This window comes from Macrobrachium nipponense, chromosome 11 (genome assembly GCF_015104395.2).
Source record: "Macrobrachium nipponense isolate FS-2020 chromosome 11, ASM1510439v2, whole genome shotgun sequence".
NCBI lineage: Eukaryota > Metazoa > Arthropoda > Malacostraca > Decapoda > Palaemonidae > Macrobrachium > Macrobrachium nipponense.
This window is the reverse complement of record NC_061087.1, coordinates 66182962-66199861: the sequence shown is the minus strand read 5'-3', so window position 1 is coordinate 66199861 and position 16900 is coordinate 66182962.

The following is a 16900-nucleotide window of genomic DNA, read 5'->3' as shown; positions in this document are numbered from 1 at the left end:
AATTAATTTTACAGAAGGGACTAGATTACAGTGCTTAATCAGTAATTCCTGGAAATTTTCGTGAACTAGCCAAATACAGAAAATATCATACACGTACCTAAACCATATAATTTTTCAAGTTAAATTCTTGGTAAGAATTTTGTCTAAAAAAAATTCCATGTAAATATTGCAGAGGATAAGGGAATACTTAACTTTTGTACAAAAAATTCACTATTAAAACAAAATTACACATTAGTATTATACTATCGTATAATGCTAATGAGGTTTGCTACAATTAAAAGAATATCATTACTTTCTAATTCTCCATCCAAAAATTCAAGTAAATCATCTAAAGGCCCTTTTGTGAATAAAGAGACAACAACAAAACTAACAATATTAAAGCCAATATTCAAACTTAAACTATAATTTTTTTTACATTCGTCATAGAAATGTTTCCTTCCAAAAGTGTAAGAGTTTTTACGAGCCATTTAGAAAGATTATACGAAACTGGGTCTACTGAATTAATGATTAGTCTGAGAGGGTTATTGATTTTATGTATCTGGACTAAACCATACAGATAAGGTAAGGAGGAGAATTGAGGTGTAAACTGTTTATTAAATGATCAAAGCCCTTTAGAATGGATTTAATTCGTTAATTAATTGATGGTTCATTGTCTGTCTAGTGTCAGTCATCAATTTCGTGTAAGTTTCACTATAATATCATTTAATAATAATGCCATTATTTCATTTGCATAGTCAGTTTTATTGAAAGTTACAACTTCAATAGACTTAACTGCATTTGTTACTTGCACTGTTTTCTCTTTTTTAAGGCTTTCATAGGCGAGGAGAAATCTTACAGGTAAATTAAGTGGAGAAGGCTTGGCCATAGCATCATGCACAGTGCCTCTACTAATATTGATGTCTTTCTGACATAAAGTATGACTAAATTTTTCTTAATAACTAAATGATTTTGAAATATCGACATAGTCCAGGATAATGTAATTATGGTTTTGGTAATACAGTTAATTTCCTTCAGAAACTATGTGTAATGTTATCAAATGTATAATTTTATCTTCAGATTCTTACACATATTCAAACTGGCTTAAAGATTATCTGTTGAAATAGTGTATAATTCAGTGTTGGGAAGGAACTAAACTTGCACAGAGAGAGAGGAGGCGAGTTCTATAGGCGAGCGAAAGGAGCTGTTGTTGAACACTTGAGAAAATAGATGAGTTAAGCTAATTTTTTATCGTCTACCCATCTCGTTCAAGACGCAGCCGAGAGGGAGATTCGTGTAGAAGGATGGTGCAAGATCTCTCGATATTACATCAGATCCTTCGGGGAGCTTTCCATACAACGATATCATTTCGTTCTTTATTTTTATATTTGCAGTAAACTTTGTTATGAAGCTGTTTACGACCACGATACATTAATTCTTATCTCTTCCAATTTGTCAAAAGAAGACTTATCTGCTCATAAGTATTTAGTTGTGGAGTGGAATCTTCCGAGACCATATTTGCGTTATGAACACGTATGGGTGCCCACTTAAACAATAGGTCCCTATACGCCCAGATACGCAAATAGATACAAGGCATTCATTCTACTTTGAGACTCAGCTTCGTGAATAGGGGAGGCTAATGTCTCTCTTAATCTCTCTCTCGCGCTCACGAAACACTGATTTCCTACCATAATGTAACTCATATTTTGAGATATGTCACTCACTAGGTATAATTTCTTAGTAACACAATAGTTATTTGTGGAATGTGAACAGACAGTATTATTATTTTCGTGTGGCTCCCACATAAGTCTTAATTGAAGACCCAAAAGACCTTTTTTGAGTGAAAAGTTGGAACTAGTTTGAGATATGATATTTTGGAAATATTCTGAAGTGCACTTTAAGGTGTCATTTGCAGTGATTGGATAAAATTATTATTCTTTATACATTTTTCTTTTATTTTGTTCTTTTGACATGTCCTTGTTTAATTAATTTTAGTATTTCTTTTTGTATTATTGATTTGATCTAACACTGGTTAATTAATTTGCATTTAATTAGGTTTCTTTTTAAATTCAATTATTGCTTTATGATTGGAATTTTACTTGAATAATTTAAAATTTTATTAATTGATTTTCTTGACAAACTTTCAATCAATTTTGTTTAATAATTAATTCAAGAATTATTTAAACTTTTGTTTTCAAGTAATAACAATTTTCCTGAGATTGTATTTAAATTTTCTGTGAGAGTTTCATTTACTACCAGTATATGTATTTTATTTTTGTTTAGGTAGAAATATAGAGTGGTAATTGTGCTGTCTCCCTCAAGTGAATTAGAACCAGGGAAATGCTTAGATTTGAAATTGTTGAAGGAATGATGCCCTTTAATTGAGATCACCTCACATCTGAATGCTTACTTGAATATTAAGTTCTATAAGGGATCACTGTTACCTTTAGAGTATTCAGTCGTTTTGTATTTGTGATGAAGGTTCAGATGACTGGCTGTTGTGAGGTGATTGGTAACCAAGTACTGAATAAACCATACACCAAGTATGAATAGTGTACCCGAACCAGGATTCAGAGTCTACTGTTCTAACAAGTACAAATGGTAAGTGAAGTAACCAGATGCTTGGCACTTTGCCACAATAGTTACCACTGCATTAGAATTAACTGCATTTGTTATTTGCACTGTTTTGTCTTTTATAAGGTTTTTATAGGCCTGGAAATATCTTACGGGTATATTAGGTGGATAAGGCTTGGTCATAGCACCATACACAATACCTATACAAATATTGATGTCTTTTGGACATAAATTATGACTAAAGTTTTCCAAATAACAAAATGATTTTGAAATATTGACATAGACCAGGCTACCATTAGAAACACGAAAGCTTAATTCATATCCCAGAGTTGCAGTCGTAGCACTATCCACCAGTTTGTCCGATAAATTTACCATAAAGTCCACTTTGGCATGCTTAGTCCAGTCGCTTTTAGCAATAAGGTTCTTCAGCTTAAATTGAAGCTTCCTTCAAGGAGGTTGCAACACTTTAGCAATTTCCCATAGCAATAATCCAGCATCCGTTTATTCCACTCCAAAGGAACAGACTGGATATATAAGCGAATGCCACAGGAAAATGATAGGCAGAGAGTTAATAACAAGTGTTTTCGCCTATAATCAGGCATTGTCGAGGCAAAAATGAAATACCGTTGGCAAGAACGTTACAAGGTAAACAAAAAGATCAAGAATACCAGATGTTTAATTGTCTAAAGAGCAAAAATCAAAGAGGTAATCCATGATAATCTGAGATCACGCAGTCAAACTAAAACCATAGATTTAACCACAATGGCAAAAGCGTTTGGTACTGAATTTCTGCCTATCATTTCCCTGTGGTATTCGTTTATATAGTGAAGTCACGTCCATGTATTGTGATTTTTTTTAACAAAATGGAAACCATGCGTAACTTCTGCACCTTCTCTGTGAATTTTCCGAGACTTGTTCTATTCCTGACGTCTTTCGGTAATTCTCTCATCAAAGCTCACAGACTGAAACTTCGACTTAACTTTGTATGGGAGTGTATGAGTGAAAAAGTGATGCCTAAGTCGATTTTACCAAGGAGAATTCTTCGTTTAGAAGAATGGCCTTCTGACGAATTTCTACACACCGTACTTCAAAAAAACATCGAAATCACAAAAGTGGAATTAGATGTGTATTGTACCCTTAGAAGCAGATAGTTTGTCTTTAATCAGACTATTCCTATGGGGTGGAAGAATCAGATTCTGGATTATATTACTACGGGATATTGAAAAAGTGTTGCAATCATCTCGAAAGGAAGCTTCAGTTCAAGCTGATGAGCCTTATTACCGAAAGCAACTGGATTAAACATGCCAGTGTAGACTTAAGGGTTCATTGGTACCCCCAACCTTAGCTGTATAGTTTAGTCAATGCATACAAAATCAATAATCCTATCAGACCAAACATTAGTCCAGTAGGCTCAGTTTTGTATAATTCATTTAAATGGCTTGTAAAATTCTTATACCATCGGTAGGAATCATTTCTAACACGAATGTGGAAAACAACGTCGACTTTGTAAACAAATTGATTGGTTTGAGTTTGAATTTGACTTTAATATTGTTAGTTATGATGTTGTCTATTTACAAAAGTACCTATAGACGACTTACTTGAATTTTGTGGAAGAAAAATTAGAAAGTTATAAATTCCTTCAACTATAGCAAACCTAATTAGTCACTTAAAGTTATATTCAAAGTTAGTAAATTTGGTTTTAATGTTGATTTTTTTTTTTTTTAACAAAAGTTTGTCATGGCCATGGGTAACCCTTTATCTCCTATCCTCAGCAATATTTACATGGGGTTTTTTAATACAAAAATCTTACCAAGAATTTTGCCTCCAAAAGACATCGTTTAGGTATGTAGATGATATTTTCTGTATTTGGTCAGTTCACAAAAATCTCCAGGAATTTCCGATTTTGTCCATTCTATAAAATTTATTGGAGAAATTATAACTTGAAGTGTCTTGATGTAACAGTCCATAGAAATGATAGTTTCACCTTTATAGTCTTTGGAGAATCAACTAGCATTGCCTCTTTTGCTCATTGTGGTTCCAATCACCTTGAAAATGTTAAATTTCTGGGTTATTTTCTGGGATGGTTTTAAAATCTCTGTGTGTCTGTAGGTTGCAGTTTATTGATGCTGAAATTAAAACTACTTGTGATATTACCTTGAAACTTAAATACCCAATTACTTTTGTAGACATGTGTCGCCATATGGTCCATTTTCCTTTGAGTGGAGGTTCACACCACCAACACAGGGGAAAGAATTATATTTAGGTTAACTGCCACAGCACTTCCGTACTTTTCTATTTTGTCCAGAGACATTGCTTCGTAAGGGCTAGACAAAGGAAGGGACTTCTTCAACAGTGTCAGGTAAGGGGTACCAGGGTTGCCACATGGGCCCACAGACACATGAGCAAGGAGGGCACCCCATAAGGTCAGTTCTGAACTGGGGAGGAACTGGGCACGGAGTGAGGCAGTATCCCTTGCGCCCATCCATTTTATTATTCCAACCTGGCTTAACTGGTGGGCTTTGGGATCCAACAACTCAATGTATCTGCAAATTACGGAAGGCGGCAGTGTAAGAGAAGACAAGAAACAAGCGGGATGCATAAGAGAGAAAGGAGAGTCAGTGTGCTTGTGCTTTAATGAATGTGTAATTTAAATGGTGAAAGCAAATGGTATTCATAATACTTTCCTATCTTAAGAGTTATTTCAACCCTAAATGGGTTGAAATTGCGAGGAAACAATTTTTATTTCGCCATGAGATGATTCTCTTTCTCTCTCCTCTGAGGAACTTGAACTAATGTAATTTGTTATGGTCATTTAACACAAACATTACTCTCATTGACTCACAACCACTAGTTGTAAGCATGGCAATTTGCCATTGGGCATCTTAAAAGATACCTTCTACTCATTGACACGTATTTAAAGTTCTCTTGGGATAGTCCCTTACGTACATATGAACACACAAAAATTAATGGTAATTAGATCGAAAATTATATCAAATATTATCTTGCCCAGGCGTATTTTTCTCAATGATAAAAACTTAATATAAAATTTTGTAAAATAACTGATTGAAAAATCTAAGTAAGCATATAATTTTATCTTACTAAACTTTTACTTAATCTAACGTTATTCTAAAAGGGTTAGTAATATATTTAGTTCTATCGGATATGAACGCTGTGTATTTCAGTGTAAGACAATTCATGCGGTTAATCGGCCATGAGGGGGCATTACAATGTGTGTCGCCGGGTTGTTAGAGACCCTGCTGTTACGTAATACAAATTGAGCCCGGTGTTAGACGTGATGAGATGAAAAAGGAAAGTAAAGATAGAACTAAACATTGAATCTCGGTCAAGAATAAACAAACACAAATAACAGAATACTGGGGATGATGGATTACACACCTTAATACCTGATTAATGCAAAATAAATGAAGCAATGCTTTAATAATATCGCCTTAGTAGGTCAAGTTAGATATATTTTCTTGTTTGTCATACATTTGTATTTATACCCTATAAATGAATAGGATGCCAGAGGTGGCACTTAGTGTTAGATATCTGGGGACTTCTTAAAAGGTATCACTAGAAGCTCGTAGATGCCATCATATTAGTCCTCTCTTGCAGAGCATACAATAGAAAGAGATGCGTAAGGGGTGATGATGAAGAAGGAAGAAAATTATAAAGAAGAGAGTATGTAAAGTACAAAATAAGAACAGTCACAAAAGAGGAGGAAAAAGGAAGTGGAAGTAGCAGAATCAGGAACTCTCTTCTGAATGGAGAAGGGCCAGAATTCTTTAAAAGAAATATTTCACTGTGCCAGGGCACTAGTGGGGAGAGAGCCAATGGGCTCCTCCAAGGTATATGGAATACTTGGCGTCTTCTACCTCTGGTGAGGTCTCTTTGATGATACCTTGGGACTCGAAAGACATAAGTCCACAGAAGGTTCTGCAATAGCATAGGCTTTGACTGCTGCAACGGTCTGAACAACAGCATTCATCCCTTGTCCTAACGCTGTTTGACTTGGTCCCAAATGTTCCTCTGCCAACGTAGGTTTGGCAGAATCCTTACGCTCTGACTGGTTAGCTGCTGATGGAGGGGAAGAGGAGGAAGTGATTACGGACTCCCGATTTGTGGTAACCGAATCTGGAGTGGTTTCCAGACACACCATTGGTGAAGCTTCTGCTATAGTCAGGTATGTCCTAGGGAATTCTGGGTGGAATTGGCCCTTCTGCAGCTTCTGGAGTCAGTAGCAGAGTCAAGCCGGCTGAGACAGAGAAGTAGCCTGGATGGGGAGCTTGTAGAGGAGGACTTGAATCTTGCCATAGTACTGGCACTAATGCTGTTCCTGGCAGAGTAGGAGGATTTAAATTCGGCTCAGCGCACAGAAGGGGAGGGTTTTACGGATCATGATACTTCTCAGGTTCTTTATTACAATAAACAAAAAGGATTCAACACCAACAATTGCAACTCAGAATACGAATATAGAAAGAAACTCAAAAAGAACGGAAGTTTATTTACAAACTTATTCACAAAGATAAATGCAGAATGGTTTCTCCTATTTACAAAACAAAAATAAATCTGACAATGTGTGACAAGGGGGAAACAGTGCAGTAATGAAATACTTGCTGGTCAGTTTTGCAGCTACTGAGATCAGTCCTGAAAGCGAGGGTTTCACATAACGGGACAGAAGAAACTTCAGATGGCTTCTTATCTTTGTACTGCAGGAAGGAATGCCTTAGTCTTGAAACTTGAAGGGCGGGTTATTTCTCAAAACTGCTTCTAGGACGCTTCTTTTCTTGCCTCCATTCCCACTCTCTCTCGTGCATCCACTTCCTCTCTTATCCTTCAGCTCTTCCTTCTTCTCTTATCTCTGATTATCTGATTCTCTCTACTTCCTCAGAGTCCCATATATATACGTCGATCTCGGGGTGGGGCTGATAGTCTGGAGCATAACCAGCGAACGTCAGTGTCCCTCGGCAGGAGCCTTCCATTCCCACTCTCTCTCATGCGTCCTCTTCTTCTCTTATCCTTTGTCTCTTCCTACTTCTCTTATCTCTGATGATCTGATTCTCTCTACCTCCACAGAATCAAAAACAACCAAAATACGTTAAATTTTCTGAGTGTCCAAGGCGAAATCATGCACCATGTAAATAACTCCATCGGGGAGGAGAATGATGCTGGGTTGTCCATATCATCATCTTTTGAACTAAATAATAGATTTAATCATCTAGAAGATAGGTGAAAAACACCAGAATTTTCCTGCGAACCACACAACCACACCGAAAAAGTCAGTAGATTTTTATAGATCCATGCTATCACTAGTAAAGATGAGTTACGTCCTACTTTGCACGCAGTCAATTTAGAACATCAACCCTTTACATTATTTTTCGACTTCGGTGGTCCACATAACATAATGGACCGACATGCTCACCGCCTGTTGTTTTCTAAATTCCCTATTGAGAAATCCGAAGTCTACTTATCGGGCATTGGAAATAATGAATTAAGCATTGTGGGTGCTGCTCAGGTGCAGTATCGTGTGGGTAAGCATACGCTTACCGACACCTTTGCCGTCATGCAACATTAATATGTATCCAGTTGTAATTGTAGGATATCCATCCATGTGCATTCAAAACATTGTTATAACCCCTGCAAAGAATGGTGTGTTTATCAAAAGAAAATTCTATCAATCATTGCACACATTAAAATCCGCTTTGGACCCAAGGGAGACAGATACTCAAACAGTAATGTTCATTGAAGAACCGATCACCTATCTCATGAACATAGATATCATTCCAGCCACCCTACACAATTCTTTGAAACCCTCATACCTTTCAATACATGTTAGGAAAATTTTGCCAGAGTCAGAAATATTAATCCTTCCTGACTCTGAAAACTAATGGACTTTCCGTAACATGAGAGTTTTACATTGTTGACTCCCATCATCAGGTCAATATTGAAGTCTGTAACCACCTGAATACAGATTAAATAATCAAACAGAATCAATACATCATAGGCATTGAATCTTATAAATATCGAATTCTAATCATCGCTGAAATTAACCCAGCGCAACCCACCATCGACAAGTCTCTTTTACAATCAGTCAGAAGCTAAATAAATACAGATATCTAGAATAAAGGGATCAGACAATAATTTTCTGAGCTCTTATCCAAATATCATGATGTCTTTTCCACTAGCGAGAGATCTCTAGGAAAAACCGATATAAATGAACATCATATCAGGTTAAGGGATAAAAAAATAAAGTTATCTACATACCATCGTACCGTCTTCCTATGTAATTTCAGAACAAAATCAATGAAGAAGTACATAAAATGTTAGACGAAGGAGTTATCAAAAAATCTAATAGCCCTTACAATTCTCCTTTAAATGTTGTGTCAAAAAAGGATCGGACTTGGCGAATTTGTGTAGACTTCCGTCACCTGAATGAGCAAATGATTCCTGGTCGTTTTCTGGTGCCATGTACCGACGACATCTAATCCCTGTTAGGTCAGAATAAATAGTTCACTTCATTGGACTTACTTAAAGGCTTTCACCAGATACCCTTAGATAAAGAAAGCATATTTTACACCGCTTTTGGCACTACAAGGGGACATTATGAATTTTTACATATCACCTTCACGCAAATGATTAATATAGTGTTTGGTGACCTACTAGGTGTAATTCTCCACGCCTATATGGACGATCTTGTAATTTTGTTCAATACCATAAAAGAGCAATGGCATAAACTTGAGTTAGTTCTCTGGAGATTAAGACAGCATAATTTAAGAGTAAAAATCTCAAAGAGCAAGTTCTTTAAGTGCGAACTAGTCTATTTGAGCTTTATGGTATCCAGTCAAGGTCTTAAAGTAGTCCGCGATAAAGTTTCAGCCATCAGCAATTTTCCTGTACCTACTTATGTTAAGGGCATACAACAGTTTTTAGGCGTCTCAAGTTATTACAGGCGCTTTATGCACAACTAATTACTAATTGCTGTTCTCTTAAAATTTCCTGATTTCAGTCAGGAATTCTTTATTGCAATTGACGCCTCAGATCAGGGGGTAGGAGGGGTACACTTTCTGCAATATTATAACCAGCTTTTCCCAAGAGCTTTTGCAGTAATAGACAAGGAAGGGCTAGGTATTATCAATTTGTTAGTGCATTTCAAATTCATAATTTACGGCTATCCTGTTAAGGTCCTTACTGACCATAAGCCTCTCGCTGACTTCTTCAAAGGTTTTAACAGCGCTAAAAGAACGAGATGGCTGAGACTCAAACTCCATTTCCCTGAGCACTTCAGTCACCTCTCTTTGCAGGTTGTCGAGGCTTGGTATACCATCATAGTTCACTGTGCGCACTTCAACACGATCCTTTAAGATACTACCAATGTTTTCACACACATTAAGGTCAAGGGAGCTACCTGGAAATTCACTTGATGAGGAGAAATAGATACCACTGTTTTGAAGCAGCTCCTGTGTCTGAAGAGCCTTGAAACATTGTGCCTTATCATGCAAAAATGTGACTTCTTCAACATATAACATATTTTCAGGATCTTTGAGGAAAGAAAATATTCCACCAGTAAGCACAGTTTCTCTGAAGTATTTGCCATTCCATGACTGTTCTTGTTCTTTGATGATCCACATTAACCGTTTGGCTGTGAAACAGAGAAAAATTCCCAAACATTCAGAATCTTTCACAACTTGGCGATAGCGCACATCATCGCTGATATCATCCAACTTTGCAACCCAAATGATGTCATTTTTATGATTTGGCTTCCTGACTGTGTAAATGATGAATTCATCTGATGCGGCAACATGGAGAAAATCAGCTTCATCCCAATCTTTAAGAAATTAACCACAAAACCTTGCACGGTCTTCTCTCTGTTGCTGAGTCATGTTGGGCTTGCTGATAACATGAAATGGCTTGATACCAGATTTTTTAAACTCACGATATACAGCACTATAACTTCTATTCTTTCCCCTTTTTTGTTTCTAGTTCAAGCGCCAATTTACTTAAAGGCTTTCTTGGTCTACCCACTGCCTCAGCTATGATGTCTTTTGACTCCTGAGAAAGGACTTCAGGCCTGCCAAGATTCTCACTCTTTTCATGATGGCAGTCTTATGGATTTTTTTCCCAGTTTCATTTAACAAAGGATTAATTTCTTTTAATGTATTTAGCTATCCAGGGATGTGAAATGAAGGATGCTCCTGGATCCCTAGCCTCTCTGAAGGTTATAGCCCGGATTCGGTCATTCCATCTGATTTCCTATGAGTTGTTAGCCATGACTGTATCTAACCCCGTCACTTAGTCTGAAAATACAAGAAATGTAAAATGAAAAATAGCTTAATTGAAACTTAAGATAATGTACTTGGAGATATGCTGTAGTAGAAAAGTTCATAACTTTCTATTTGTTTTGTGGAGGGGGGCCTCTGATTTTAAAACAGCTGGTAAATATAATATAAGGCAAGATCCTTCGGCAACGAGAGCCAAAAGGTATATGCAGAACGGGTGACAAGGAGTCAACTAGTCGACATGAAAGGTTCATTTATTTGCCAACTAGTTTCTTAACTAATAGTTTGTTGCATCATCAGGACATCAGGACTGAAATGAATTAAGTGCATGAATAGAGGATAATAGTCTCATTGGAACGCCTTCAAAAGAGATCGTTATGATTAGTTTGTTCAATTATATTTTTGGTATTAAATTCTTTAAGGTTTGGCAGTTTTTGGGAATTTACCATTATCCATTAAAATCACTTCCATCTTACTAATATAATGGGCTCTATTCATGTGAACGGTACCTGTACCCTTAACTGGTCAAGTAATAATCAGATCTTTATTTTTAGCTAACTTTTTCAAAATATCCAAATCAGTTTCTTTAAAAAGGAGTCCAACCAATGGTAATATTCCTGAAAGTTTTTTGGTTGATTTCTGATAGCTGAGATTGTAGTTTATTCGTGTCAAATTTAAATAGTTGTTGAAGGAGTCGATGGAAAACTGGCCAGATATCTCGTTCGTCTTTTAGAACTGCTTGCCTCTAATCAATAAACTTTTAAAAGCTCACAAGAATTCAATTCTTATATTTTACAACAGGACTCGGATCTTTTTATGATAAGTTTTGATGTCGAGTCACGTGGACGATACCTTGGTCCTTTTTAGATCCACTTTTCACGTTTACCAGTTCCTTTCTTTCCTCAATCAGCTTCATCCTAATATTAGGTTTACTTTGGAACAAAATGATCAGTTGGCATTTTTAGTAACAACCACAAAATGATCAGTTGGCATTTTTAGGTGTTTTACTTTCTAGATATAATGATCGTTTTAACACTCCTGTGATACGGAAAAAAACCTTCTCTGGACCGGGTTCCAATTTTTATAGTCCTTGTTATTTTAATTTTAAGGTGAATCGATTTTTATACTGCATCACAGAGCTCACTCTTTAACCTACTCATGGGATCATTCTCACAATGAAATTGACTTTTTATATAGCTATTGTACTGATAACTTTTATCCATCTCGTATATTTTTTAAACACTGTAAAGCCATTTTAAATCAGAAACTACTTGATTTACTTACTATCAGTACTGGTCCTCGTAAGAAATTGTATGTGATTATTCCTAACATGAAGGACGACTAATTTATAAGGGTTATTAAGTCAATTATTGAGAAACATTTTAGATTGCTGCAAGTAATTTTAATTCAAAAAATCCACTTACAATTGCTACTTTTTTTATATCAAAGACGAGCTCTGTCCAACTTTGCAATCAATGGTCGTTTATAGATATTATTGCTCCAAATGGGATTCGGAGCTGACTCACATAAAGGTGTGAGTCATCGTACTGGCTGTAAATTGTCCAACCCTGAATTCTCTAACATCAGAAATCATGAAAAAATTGGCTCCAGGACTGAACTCATACACCACTTCTGTACCCTTGTATTCGGCGTGAGCATGTTTTCTTCTTGGCTCTGAATTCCCTCCATGTCATTCAGCTTTCATCTTCTGAGAGAGGAGGTGCTTTTTTAATTTAATCTTTTTTTTTTTTGCTTGTTTTTTATTACTTTTATTTTCTTCCTTTTTCTGTAAAATTTTAACAAGTTTAGGTACTTTTTAATTGAGAATTGTTGTTTTCATAAGTTTTAATTATGTGACATGTATTTTAACTCTTTTGTACAATTTATTTCAGCCCTGATGATATAACCAGCTATTAGTTGCGAAACGCGTTGGCAAATAAATGAACCTTTCCTGTCAACTAGTTGTCTCCCTATCACCCGTTCTTAACATTATACACATCATATATATATATATATATATATATATATATATATATATATATATATATATATAATATATATATATATATACATATATATTATATATATATAATATATATATATATATATATTATATATATATATATATATATATATATATATAGATATAATATATATATATATATACTATAATATATATAATTCTGTCCTGGAAACAACTTTTATTGTTTTTAGCATACCTTACTGCATAACTAGATACATACAAATAAAAGATTCAGAATAACGAAGAAACGCTGAAAAAAGTCGACGTTTTCATGATCCCTTGGGGTCCATTATAAGAAAACGGAATTTCTACTTCGATAGGAACCATTACCCTTGAATTGCCATTCGCTTTTCAGTTGCAAACTTATCTATTCAAAATCTTACGTCAAAATGGGAATTCATTTTGGTTTAATTTATCTGCCCCCGTGTCCATAAAAAAGTAATATTTTTCAAGATATGAAGCAGTGTTCCCATTGATAAAATGTTGAGTACATCGCTAAAAGTATCATTACTCTCTTTAGAAGAAAATATATTTCTTGCGCTTACCACCAGTATTGTCGTTATCAAATCCATAACTAAGGATGACAGATATGGAGAAATAAAGAAACAAAAAATAAAAAGTGTCGAGATTGAAACCCAATTTTTTTCAAGGATACTGTCGTGTCAGGTTAGCCGGTGCTATTGAATAACATTATTGCTGCCTCTTGACGATTTTAGCATGAACTTCCACTAGCTACGATTATCCGGAAAGATATCAGCTGCGGATATATGCTGGTAGCTACATGATGTGTGACTTTAGTCATTTGCTCGTTCAAATTTCCATTTTCATCTCGAATTTCTTGACTATGGAGAATCATGAAATCTATACCACTTTTACTTAAAATTAGTTTTTATTTAATTTGTGTACATCCTAATTACCCTTTGAAATGGTTTCTTGAACAGTATATTGTTAAAGTATCATTATGGACCCTGTCCAATAAGTTATCTTTATTTTTTTTTCGGCAAAATGTCGCATCCGTAATTCGTGTGAAGTTTCTTTGTTTCTGGCAACTGTTGACTTCTAGACTCTTTGCTTTCTTTCTAGTCCACCTTTGCCTTGGTGTCAATCGTCCAATAGGATTCCCGAGTCAAGCGGAATTACTTGTGGATCCTGATCAAAAGCCCTTTCATCTAAACTGCGCCGAGTGAGGATTACCGCTAGATTTTGTTGCAATCGAGCGAAATTCATTTCCTCCAACGGATTTGTGATAATTCTCCAGATCTATCAGGTTTAAGGTCGGTAAAAATAATCTTTTTTGATGAATAGCCCCAGTACCTTATATAACTCAAATACCATTTTCCGAAAAATATACCTTCCATTCTACTTATTCTTTACTTGTCATAAAGAGAGAGTCTACCATATTATTGTGTAATGTGAGTTCCGAGAGAGACAAAAAATACCCCTTTTCCATACTAAAAAGGAATTTAAATAGGTATGGTTAAAAAAATGTACACCTCAGTCATTTTAAGAAACTGTATACTGCTGTTAGTGTTTTATGTTTATTCATGTCATGTTAGTAACTTTTATTGTAATTTCATAACATCTCTCAAGTTTAGCAAGAAAGATACCTTTCCTTTTTATAATCAGCGATCGTTTACATATTTTCATTTTCATAACTGGCTCGATCAGAACAGAACAAAAATTTAAATTCTTGATAATTGTTTTAATAAGAAAATGTTTAGCTACTACTCAGAAGTTGGTAGTTTTTTTCACTCTAAATTGCTTAAACCGGGGAATCAATAGTCTATATAATGAATATGGCTGGTAAATATGTCGTGCCTTATGGCTAAGAGACAAAAAGACTAAAAACATTCTTCATTCCTTACCTTCTGTTGTATTTGTCGATGTCCTCTAAAGTGCCTGGCGCCTTTGTACGTGTATGTGCGTGCGTGTGTGTGTGTGTGTGTGTGAGCGGTTGTCTTTAGCTTAAAAGCACGTTAGGGAAAGATGAATTGGACAAAAATATCCATTTTTGGTTTTTAGGAAAGAAAGTAAACAGTCCCACGACAGTTACCAAAGTGGGGCTGTATAGTTATATAACACACTTACATACGTACACACACAAATGCACACACACACACACACAAACACACACATACACACACACACACATATATATATATATATATATATAATATATATATATATATATATATATATATATATATATACTATATGACTGGTAAAATGTTCTGTAACAAAAGAATTCTATCTAATAAAAGGAGCCCTTAAAAACACCGAAATATAGAGAGAGACAACAGTCACTGAAATATAGTACTTTTCTCTCTATATATTTGTGTTTTTATGGGCTCCTTATATATATATATATATATATATATATAATATATATATATATATATATATATATATATATATATATATATATATCTTAAAGCCACAGTAATCGGGTTGTTAACCTTAGCTCTTGCCGGTTATAGACAAGTGCAAAAACGCTGGAATCCTCGAAGATGCTGAAATAAAAAAACAGACAGGATAGCTCACCAGTGCACCTTTGTGGTCAGTGACATGCCTCGAAGATCACGAGTTTAAGGCATGAAGCATGCATCCCTATTTTGTGCCAATCGCTGTGTGTGTTCGTAACGAAAAGAATATGACACAAAATCTGAAGAACAATGGTAAAGGAACGACTCACTGATTTTGATTGATAGAGTGTGGAAGACGCTATGGAGGTGTTGCAGGTCTGTCGGACAAGGTACTGTAAAAAAGAACTTTGAAAAAGTTAACATTTTAAGTGACAATTACTTGTGTCTAGAGAAAAAAAAGTAAGGTGCGGCACACATTCTTTATTGACTAACTTTAATATTTAAGTGATGTCATAATTATGGTCTCTTTATTTCAGATGGATTCGAAGTCACCAATAGGTTTATTCTCTGATTGGTTTTGACTTTTAATAAACTATTGATATTTGGACACTTAGGGGGAGAGGGGATACTTACTTAAATATGATTTTGAAAGGAATATGACAGTTTAACATTTCTTTTGAGTCAGAGTTAATTAATTTTATTCCATTTTAATGTTAACTAATTTTTGGAAATAAAAAGTATATTTTTGTAACTTTGGGAGTTAATCTTTGCTAGTTTGACTTTCAGCCAACTCCAAAGAGGGCATGCAACAGAACAAGGGTAGGTTAAGTTGCCAGTTAGAGGTTTTGTTTCATTTTGTTTAAACGAATGTCATTACAGCTCAAAAATCCGTAATATATAATATATAAAGATATAATATATATCTATAGTATTATATATATATATATATTAATATATAGAATAAATTATATATATAATTATATACATTATATATATATATATGAGATCATATCACATACTGTGATTCATATACATACATCGAGCTATAAATGTCCTTTAATATTTAATTTGCTGTACGTCGGAATTGATATATTTTCATATGAGTTAACTGCAGGGGAATTTTTTAGTCGATAGGAAATTTGTCAGCTCATGGGCGCGAATCATCAAACCAACAAATTCATGACGCACAGTAAAGCCTTAGATCACTCTGCCATCGTAAGAGGATATAAGTTTATCGCGGTGTGGTCTAAGGCTTCACTGTGCGTCCTGAATTTGTTGGTTCGATGGTTCACGCCCATGAGACGACAAATTTCTTATTAACTAAAAAAATTCCCCTTGGTTAACATATATAAAAATATATTAATTCCGAGGTACAGCGAATTAGATATTAAAGGACATTTGTAGCTCGATGTATGTATATGCATCACGGTAATATATATATATATATATATATATATATATATATATATATATATATATATATATATATATAATTGTAAGTCGCGAACAAATAAAAAAAACTTGATGATTATACCAACAAAGTTAGAGAAACGAAGTAAAGCTGAAACACTGGAGATGCTGAGTACTTTCGTCTTATTACCAGGGCATGTTCACAGTAACTAAAGATATACAGAAAGAAACAAGAGCCTAAGTAAGACAAAGCATAATCCATACATGAATTTTGTTTA